Source organism: Petaurus breviceps, unplaced genomic scaffold (assembly GCF_028583685.1).
Source record: "Petaurus breviceps papuanus isolate PSGF00001 unplaced genomic scaffold, PetGlider_PUasm1.0 685, whole genome shotgun sequence".
NCBI classification, from domain to species: domain Eukaryota; kingdom Metazoa; phylum Chordata; class Mammalia; order Diprotodontia; family Petauridae; genus Petaurus; species Petaurus breviceps.
In genome coordinates this window covers 5,667,060-5,675,708 of record NW_027186455.1, presented here as the reverse complement: position 1 = coordinate 5,675,708, position 8,649 = coordinate 5,667,060, and positions in this window count along the sequence as shown.

The window sequence follows — 8,649 nt, the reverse complement described above, 5'->3', positions numbered from 1 at the left end:
GTTCCTTATTGTTTGTAAGATAAAACACCAACTCCCCAGTTTGGCATTTAAAGCCTTTCATAGTCTGGCTTCAGCCTATCTTTCTGGACTGATTACACTTTCCTGCCACTCAGGCACTCTGCACATTCCAGCTAGACTGACCCAAATGCTGCTCCTCACACACAGCATTCCATTTTCTTCCTCTTAGTCTCTGCCTCTCTGAGCTTTCCTAATTCCCTTCAAGGCTCAATTCAAGTACCACTTACTTAGAGATCTTTTGTTAATTCCATCCTCCTCCAGCTCCAAGTGATTTTGTATTTCTTTTGTATAATCCTTTATTTCTTTATGGGTGTGTATGTTATTCACCAAGGTAGAATGTAAGTTCCTTGAGGCCAGGGACTTTGTCACTTCTGTATTTTTGTCCCTGTCACCTAGCATATTATACCTAGTAGGTGCTTAACCAATGTTTTTTGCTTGATAGATGAGATCAGAGATCCATTGAATTATATTGATATTCTTTTTTTCCTTTAAAAATATTGATATCTTTGGTTTATGTATCACTTTCCTATATCTATGAAATCTATGTCATATATAAATACAAATGATATAGCATGTCATAAATAAAAATAAAAATCATGTTTATATACACAATACATCCTCCCTTCCTTAATCCAGACAGTTGCCTCTATAATAAAAAATAAGAAAGAGAAAATAAGGCAGAACTCACCAACACATCAACCGAATCTGAGAGAATATGGAGAAGAGTTTTGTGTTTTTTCCTGTTCTTCATCAATTCAGGAAGATATGGGAAAGGGGCCCAGCAGGAGGCCTTAGAGATGACAAGAGAAGAACTGAACCTGTAAAGAAAAGTTCGAGGGACTAAAATAAGTGAGTTCAGAGAATAGAAATCTGAAGGAGAATCGAATAATGGTCTTTAGGGAAAAAGAGTTGTTTTTAATAGAGCAAGACAAAGTTGCTTTTACTTGAGGCAGAAAGGGATTGCAGATTGAAACTTCAATAGGAGAATTTAGGTTAGATATGATGGAGACTTGGACAAGGTTACATCTGCACACATGAATTCAGTAGAATTTAAGCTCCTTGACGGCAGGGATTGTTTCCTTTTTATCTTTGATTTTCTAGCATAGTGCATGGCACATAAGAAATACTTAATCATTGTTTGCTGAATTCAGTAAGTTACATCTGGAGATGATCTGGGAAGGACTTTTCCAACCCCCAGATTCTGGAATTTCAGTCCTGACAATTGATGACCCAATCTGTGACCTCAGACAAATCACTAAGCACCTATGAACCTCAGTTTCCCTCTGAGAAATAAAATAAGGACCATCATGCCTGTATTTCTTTTCGTGAGTCTTTGTGCAAGGGTAAGGGAAGCAACTTCTGTGAAGATGTATTGAGGGCTTGGAAAAATTGGTGCTAGCTCTGTCCCTCCAAAGAGTTATTAGGAAAGCAGTGAGTTGCACCACCCTCTCCCCCCTGCCCCCCCATCTATACTGTACCAGACTGGTTCCCTAGTCATATTGGTCAGGCTGTCAATCATAGCTCACTCCAATAAGTCACCTGAGACTGTAGTTCTCTCCAGGCTCCACCAGGGCTTCCCAGAGGTTTGGTAGCGACCTTTGATTTCTTCCAATCTTCAAATCCAATCCTTAGGGGCCTGTTTGCAGCATAAGCCATGATCATTCCTGCTTCCAAACATTTGCTCTTACTATTTCTTTTAATATGGATGTCCTACTTAGGCCTCTCTGTTTATCCAAATCCTGCTCAGCTTTTAAGACATGTATCAAAGCCCTACCTCCTTTCTGAAGGCTTTCTGGTACACGTCAGACTGAAGTGAATTCCTAGAGCACATATATGCAGTGCTATACAGCCTAGCCCCTGATCGTGTTCTATGCTGTATTTTTCTGTAACTGCCCCATGTATTTAAGTCTTTTCTCTTGGAACTGTGGTGTTGGGTGGGACTCAGTGAATATTGACCGATTGAAAAAACAGAGAAAGAAAGAGAGGAAGAGAGGATAGGCTGAGAGAGAGGGAGAGGAGAGAGAGAGAGAGAGAGAGAGAGAGAGAGAGAGAGAGAGAGAGAGAATACAGAATACCTAGGTTTAAAATTTAAATGAGACTTTCTTTGAGCCCATGAACCATAGCCAAGTTTCTTGAGACCCTCCTGTTCCAGGGACCTCTGCTGACACTTCTTTTGTTATCCTTCTATAGTCTCCTTGTAGCCTTGCCTCCTCTAGGCCATCTTATTGATTCCCCCTTGGAAAATGTCAGTGCCATCCTAGCTCTCTTCCTGTTTGATCTGAGACACTCAGGCATGGATATTAGTGGTAGTCCTGTAGCTCGGTTGAAGCTCTGGAGTTCATTGTTGGTAAGAGGAATGGCCTGTCTATATCAGGACCTGAGAGGGAGGGAAGTTTTTTTTTGTTGTATAACAACTGGTAAGTCATGAACATCAATTGAACAGAGGTGCAAAAATGATCCTTAAGGCTCTTTTTGTTGTTGTTGTTGACTCTCAGGTGGGGGTTTTCTTGGCAAAGATACTAGAGTGGTTTGCCATTTCCTTCACCAGCTCATTTTGTAGATGAGGAAACTGAGGCAAGCAGGGTTGAGTGACTTGCCCAGGGTCACACAGCTAGTAAGCCTGAAGCCAAATTTGAACTTGGGTTCTCCTGACCCCAGGCCTGGCATTCTATCCACGGTGTCACTTAGCTGCCCTGCATTTAACTGACATTAAACTAGGCCTTAAATGTGGGAGGAAATTCAAACGATAGAGACACAGAGAAAGGGCATCCCAGGCATGTGGAACAGTGTAGCAAAGTAGTAGAGGTGGGAAAACATGGGCCATATTTCTGGAACAGTGACTAGTCCCATTTGATTGCTGTGTAGGATGAGTATGTGTGGCAAGGGTAGGTGGGCACCATATTGGGGAGGGCCTGGAATGTTAGGCTAAGGAGGTTGGACTTTATCATTGGATAGTATGGATCCTTTAATGCTTTTGAATAGGAAGCTGATAAAATCAAATTTGCCCATAAGAAAAATTACTCTGGCAAAGGTATGAAGGATGGATCAAAGGAGGGAGAGAGTATGGGCAAGGAGGCTATTATAATAAGCCAGACATGAAGTGATGATATAGAACCATGATATAGAAAGGAAGAGAAAATCCAGAATTAAGATTACTAGACCTTGTTGCTGTTGTTGTGTTCGACATAGGAACTTTTCCTTTTGTTTCCATATTCCCATTGCTTTTCATATTAAATCATTTTGATTCAATTCAACACACATTTATTAGCCACTTTTTCCCAATAAGTCCCAGCCCAAAGATCATTCTCCTTGGTAGACAGAAAAACAGTTGAATAGTTCCGAGCTCTGGACTTGTAATCAGGAAAAACTTGGGTTCAGATGTGTTCTCTGATACCTACCAGCTGCAGGTATGGCTCAGAAAAAAATCATTTGACTTGTGGGGAAGTTAATACCTGAAATACTAGCACCTCTGGTGGGAGGGATTGCCGGGCTTTTCTCAGGGCTGCTCATCTACCTTTGGCATCTACTAGACCGTAACCTATGGCTGGATTTGAGGCATGAGAAAGAGAAAGGAATCCAAAAAGCCAGCGGGCCTTCAAACTTGGGTAACGAGAAGACTCATGGGGTCACAGACAGAGTGGGAAGAGACTCCAGGGGTCATCTAGTCCGACCAAAGATGGTGGTGCTTTTAAAGGAAAGAATTTGCCGTGTCCACCTGGGACAGACTATGGGTGGGCAAGACTACTTGAACTGAGCCCTTGGCCACAGCCTTCCCTCTCTGCGGGTTGTCCTTCAAGAATGTGGGTGGGGTGAGCTTTGCCAAGCCTTTGGGTGGTTCTGAAGGTCAGAACAGAAGCTGCTACAGGTTTCCTTCAACTGAGCTGCTGCAAAGTTTCCAGGGAGCTGTGGTTAGGGGTTTCACATCACATTAATATGACACCCTCCCTAGGGAATCTGTGTGGCCATGTACAATGTAGAAACCAACCTGGTAATAAATAACACCCTCGCTCTGTCCTTTACTGGGCCTGCTTATTTATGAAGCCTGTATTTCTGGCCAGCCTCCCACTAGAAGCTCCCAGGAGGAAGGAGGAGCTTATAGCATCTGGCCAGATGTGGAGGCCATGGAGGGAGTCTCATTTTGCTCCTGCCTGCACCAGCATTAGTAGAAGGGGAAAGAGGTGAATACCCCCCATCCCCCATTCCTCGGCCTTGTCCTTCAGGCTCTATCCCTTCAAGTTTCCCACCAAGCTTGATTGGCTTAATTTGTTTTCCAGAGTGAGGGCTGTCACATGAAAAGCTAGAGCCAGAAACTTTGCTGTGAGAGGAGTGGGAGGAGATGGATTTGGGGGTTCTTGAAGATTATAGAATCATAGATTTTAGGGCTAGTGGTAGATCAGTAGCAAAATAAACTTTTAGGCCATAAAGGAACTCAACTGGTGGAGTGGGGGTTGGAGAGTGGGAAAGCCCATGGAAACCTGGGTGTGTATATGGTCGCATCCCATTGTAGCTATAGGGCAGACAAGGGCATCAGCGTGGATTCCTGCTTCTTTCCCCAACATCCTCACTTGGCCCCTGCCCGAGAACCAGAACTGTCAACATGATGAGTCAGAGCCAGGCTGTAACTTATGAGCGTGTTGATTCTGTTATTAGTTGTAATAGCAGCATCTCAACCTGCTGGAGGGGCCTTTCATGTGAGCCTCTCAAAGGGCTTTACAGACTGGCAAGGGTTATATTATCCCCGTTTTACAGATGGAGAAACTGAGGCCCAGACAGGCTCGGCGACTTTCTCAGAGTTCATGGAAGGAGCTAATGTGTGGCTGGGAACAAGCATCTCTCTCTGTCTCTGTCTCTCTCTGTCTCTGTCTGTCTGTCTGTCTGTCTGTCTCTCTCTGTCTCTCTCTATCTGTCTCTGTCTCTCTCTGTCTCTGTCTCTGTGTCTCTCTCTGTCTCTGTCTCTCTCTCTGTCTCTCTCTGTGTCTCTCTCTGTCTCTGTCTTTCTGTCTCTCTCTCTCTCTCTGTCTCTGTCTGTCTGTCTGTCTGTCTCTCTCTGTCTCTCTCTCTCTGTCTCTCTAGCCCTTCTCTCCTCCAAAATACCCTAGTTAAATTCATAGGCTTAGGAGTTTTCCAGAGATCACCTTGCCCAATCTTCTGCTTCTGCCCAAGTCAGCGGGCTCAAATCTCAATCTGTTTTCTTGCCCACTTCTGTTGTTTCTTCCTTAGATCACAAGCAATGATCCTAAATGCCTAAATCTTATCCCAGGACACAATCTAAACAGCTAAGTGTGAGTTCAGTCTTCACCCAGGCTCATTTCCCCTGGCTTATTCCTCCCCTGGTGAGCAGGTTAGGGCTTTAGGCTGTAGGACTTCTTGACTGAGGCCAAGTCATTAGGATATTTGGGTAGCAATGGGTATTTCAATATGGTTTCAAGTAGGCCTAGGCCCCGTGGTCCCTGTTGTGGCCACATCCACTTCACCTGCTGTTCAAAGCTGTCAAACCCATCTCTTAGCAGTATCATTTTGCATTTCACCAGCCCCTTCCTGTCATGCTGCTTCTTGGTACAAAAACCAGGATGTCAGCTCCCCCAAATCTTTAGGAGTTCATGAAGGTAAAAAGTATGTGGGCAATTAGTCTACTGGCATTGTAGGGTATTCTTTCCAGATGAAGGAGAAGGCACATAGAGAAGTCCATCTCTATGCTGTTCTCAACCACAGCATACACACATACATCCCACCCAACCCCCATCCCTGGTGATGGACAGGGCAGAAACCCATCCTCTAATAGGCATTTTTTCTGGCTTCCAAAAGAGTTCTCAGGGGTTCCTGTCTGCCACCATTATGCTACTGGTTATAGGGATAACTGTCAATGGTGAAAAATACTGGATTGAGAGTCAGGAGACAGGTTCTATTCCTGGACTTGCCTCTGACTGTGTGTGTGACCTTGGACAAGTCACTCACCCTTTGTGAATTTGTTTTCTCATTTGCAAAATGTGGAAATTGGACTAGATATTTAAGGTCCATTCTAGATTTAAAAGTTGATCCCTAGATGACTTATAGGTTGGAAGGGTGAGCTTAGGGACACAATGGGGGGGAATTGTGAGATTGACAGGGAAGTAAAATGATCAGGATTGGCAAGAGATTAAAGGGGATGGGCATTGGTAAACCAGGCTGTATGAGGTTACTGGTCATTTCCATGAAATGCCTTGTTTTAAGCTGCCTGTAACTTTTTGAAAAGTTCAAAGTTTAAAGATTTCTTTATTTATTGCCCCCCACCATTTCCATATTTTGTCCTGGCAAATGATTTTGGAAAGATTGAGGAAAATCCCTTTCAGCTGTTTGTGAACTAAGAGACACCCACAAAAAATATCCTTTTTCCATTTAGAAGAAACAACAACAGAGTTATGTTTTTCTTTTCAGCTCAAATAACTTCCAAACAATTCTGAAGACTTCAAACTTGGCTAGTAATTAATACTTAATGAGGGGTCCTGTACAGTGTGTGCTCTGTAGAATTTGGGAAAAAATGGGTTTCAAATTCAGATAATTATTGATGCTTCAAAAAAGACCTCCTGTTTTTCTTTTCCCTTTTCTGTTTGTTGGCTTTGGGGTTAGTGGTAAATTCAGCCCCCAAACAACGGCCCCTTCCCCAGGAAACCCAGAGCTGAGCCTCATTCCTGTATCAGCAGATAGCCTGGGATTGGTTAGGGAGTGAGTGTCCAGCCCCTTCTGCTCACAGAGAACTCCACCCCAGCTTGTTGGCGGTCTCTTCCTCTCCTGTCCTAAGGGTTTGTGTCCATTTCACACCCCGAGACTCAAAATGGGCAATGGAGGGGCTCAGGCTTCAGATGACCACTTTAACCTCTCTCCCCTCTATCAAGTAAGAATATACATCAAATGAGATTTATAAACTTCTTAGCACAGTGCCTGACACACAGTAAACTCTGCATAAATATGTCTTTATATAAATTTATAGAAATCCTTTCTCTCACCTTGCAAGTTGACATAGCTTGATGGGGTCTTTAGGGAACAGATTGTATGTGACTTCTTATGCTCACAGGGATGTACATTCTTTCCCCTTTATTGGGGAGGGGGATTAATGAAACCCCTCACCCTCTACCTCTAGACTACATCAGCAGATGGTACTTTATAATCTCCAGGTCCTTAAGCCTGGAGATACTAGTCCTGGTGTTCAGGGCTCTAGCATTGACTAATGTGTTTAGACACAAATTGGCAAAGTGGGAGCAGTTCCCTAGGGAAGGGGAATAATTCACTCTTGTAACGCCTCCTCCCTGAGGGAGCAAGTGAGTCTCCCTCACAGCAGGACTCTCCTATACAACATTCATTTGTACTAACTTATTAAGATCCCTCCCGAGTTTCTCCCCTCCTGTCTCAACCCACTTTGTTTTGTATTGTATCCTGCTCCTGATGGAAATCATGAACTTTCCTGGCCCTGGCCCTGATGAGACAGAATGCACATGTCAGTGTTCTTATGCCACTGGTTCCAGTCAAAAGGAGACTTTTCCCTCCTCTCCCCTTGTCTCTTCTCTCTTTCCCCCTTTTCCTCCTCAAACGTCCCTCTTTTTAAAAAACCATATCCTATTTACTCTTTCCCCCTTCTCCTTTTCCTTCCCCAAATGCCTATAGTTCTTACATCTCTGTCTAAAGCTCTGCATAAAGGGGAAGGGAATAAGTATTTACATAACAGCTTCTATATGTTAAGCACTGTGCTAAGGGTTTTTACAAATGGTATCTCATTTGATTCTTACAACAACCCTCTGTACTATTAGAGTCCTTATTTTCCAGTTGAGGAAATTGAGACAAACAGAGGTTAGTGACCTGTCCTGGGTCATGCAACTAGTAAATGTCTGAGGCTACATTTGAATTCGGGTCTTCCTGACTCCAGGCGTAGTGTTCTATCTACTGTTCACTAGCTGCCCCATATATAAGGAGAATCCACATGGGAAGATGACCCCAGGGCCTGATAAACATGTCGGTCATCACAGCGATGTCCCATTATGACCAGCAGATTTTCCAAGGAATGTGGACTAGTGAGCCATCATGGGGATTAGAAGTCAGGAAACCCGTTTCTAGCATCCTCTAACTAGCTGTGTGACCTTGGGCAGATCACTATTCTTTCCTCGGCCTAGGCCCCATTATCTATAAAATGAGGATAGATTTTTGGTCTCTAAGGTCCCTTTCATTGCTGATGTGCTGTGATCTGATAGTTATGTGGTTCTGTATCTCCTTTCCTCTAGTTTCCCTTCCCCTTTTTGCACTCTCTCTCTACGTCAGAGGCCCTCATCTGTACAACAGATTTTTGGCTGGTACATGAAATAGATACTGACCAGCTGTCCCCCATCTCCACTGAAACCTAAACAATATGATAGACTGACACCCCAATGCAAAAGGAATAAGTTGGCCAACCACTTGTTAAATCCCATAATGGGATGATCAAAGTAAACTAATGAAACCTCTCGGCCTATGGTTCACTTAAAACAAAAGGAGCACTCACCCCACCCCTATTTGGCTAGTATGGAAACAGGGGAAGAGACAGAATGACCTCTAAAGGACCCTGCCATTTGGAAAAAATCTAATACAGACCCAGAGATTGCTCCCTAGCCAATGCCAAGACATTGC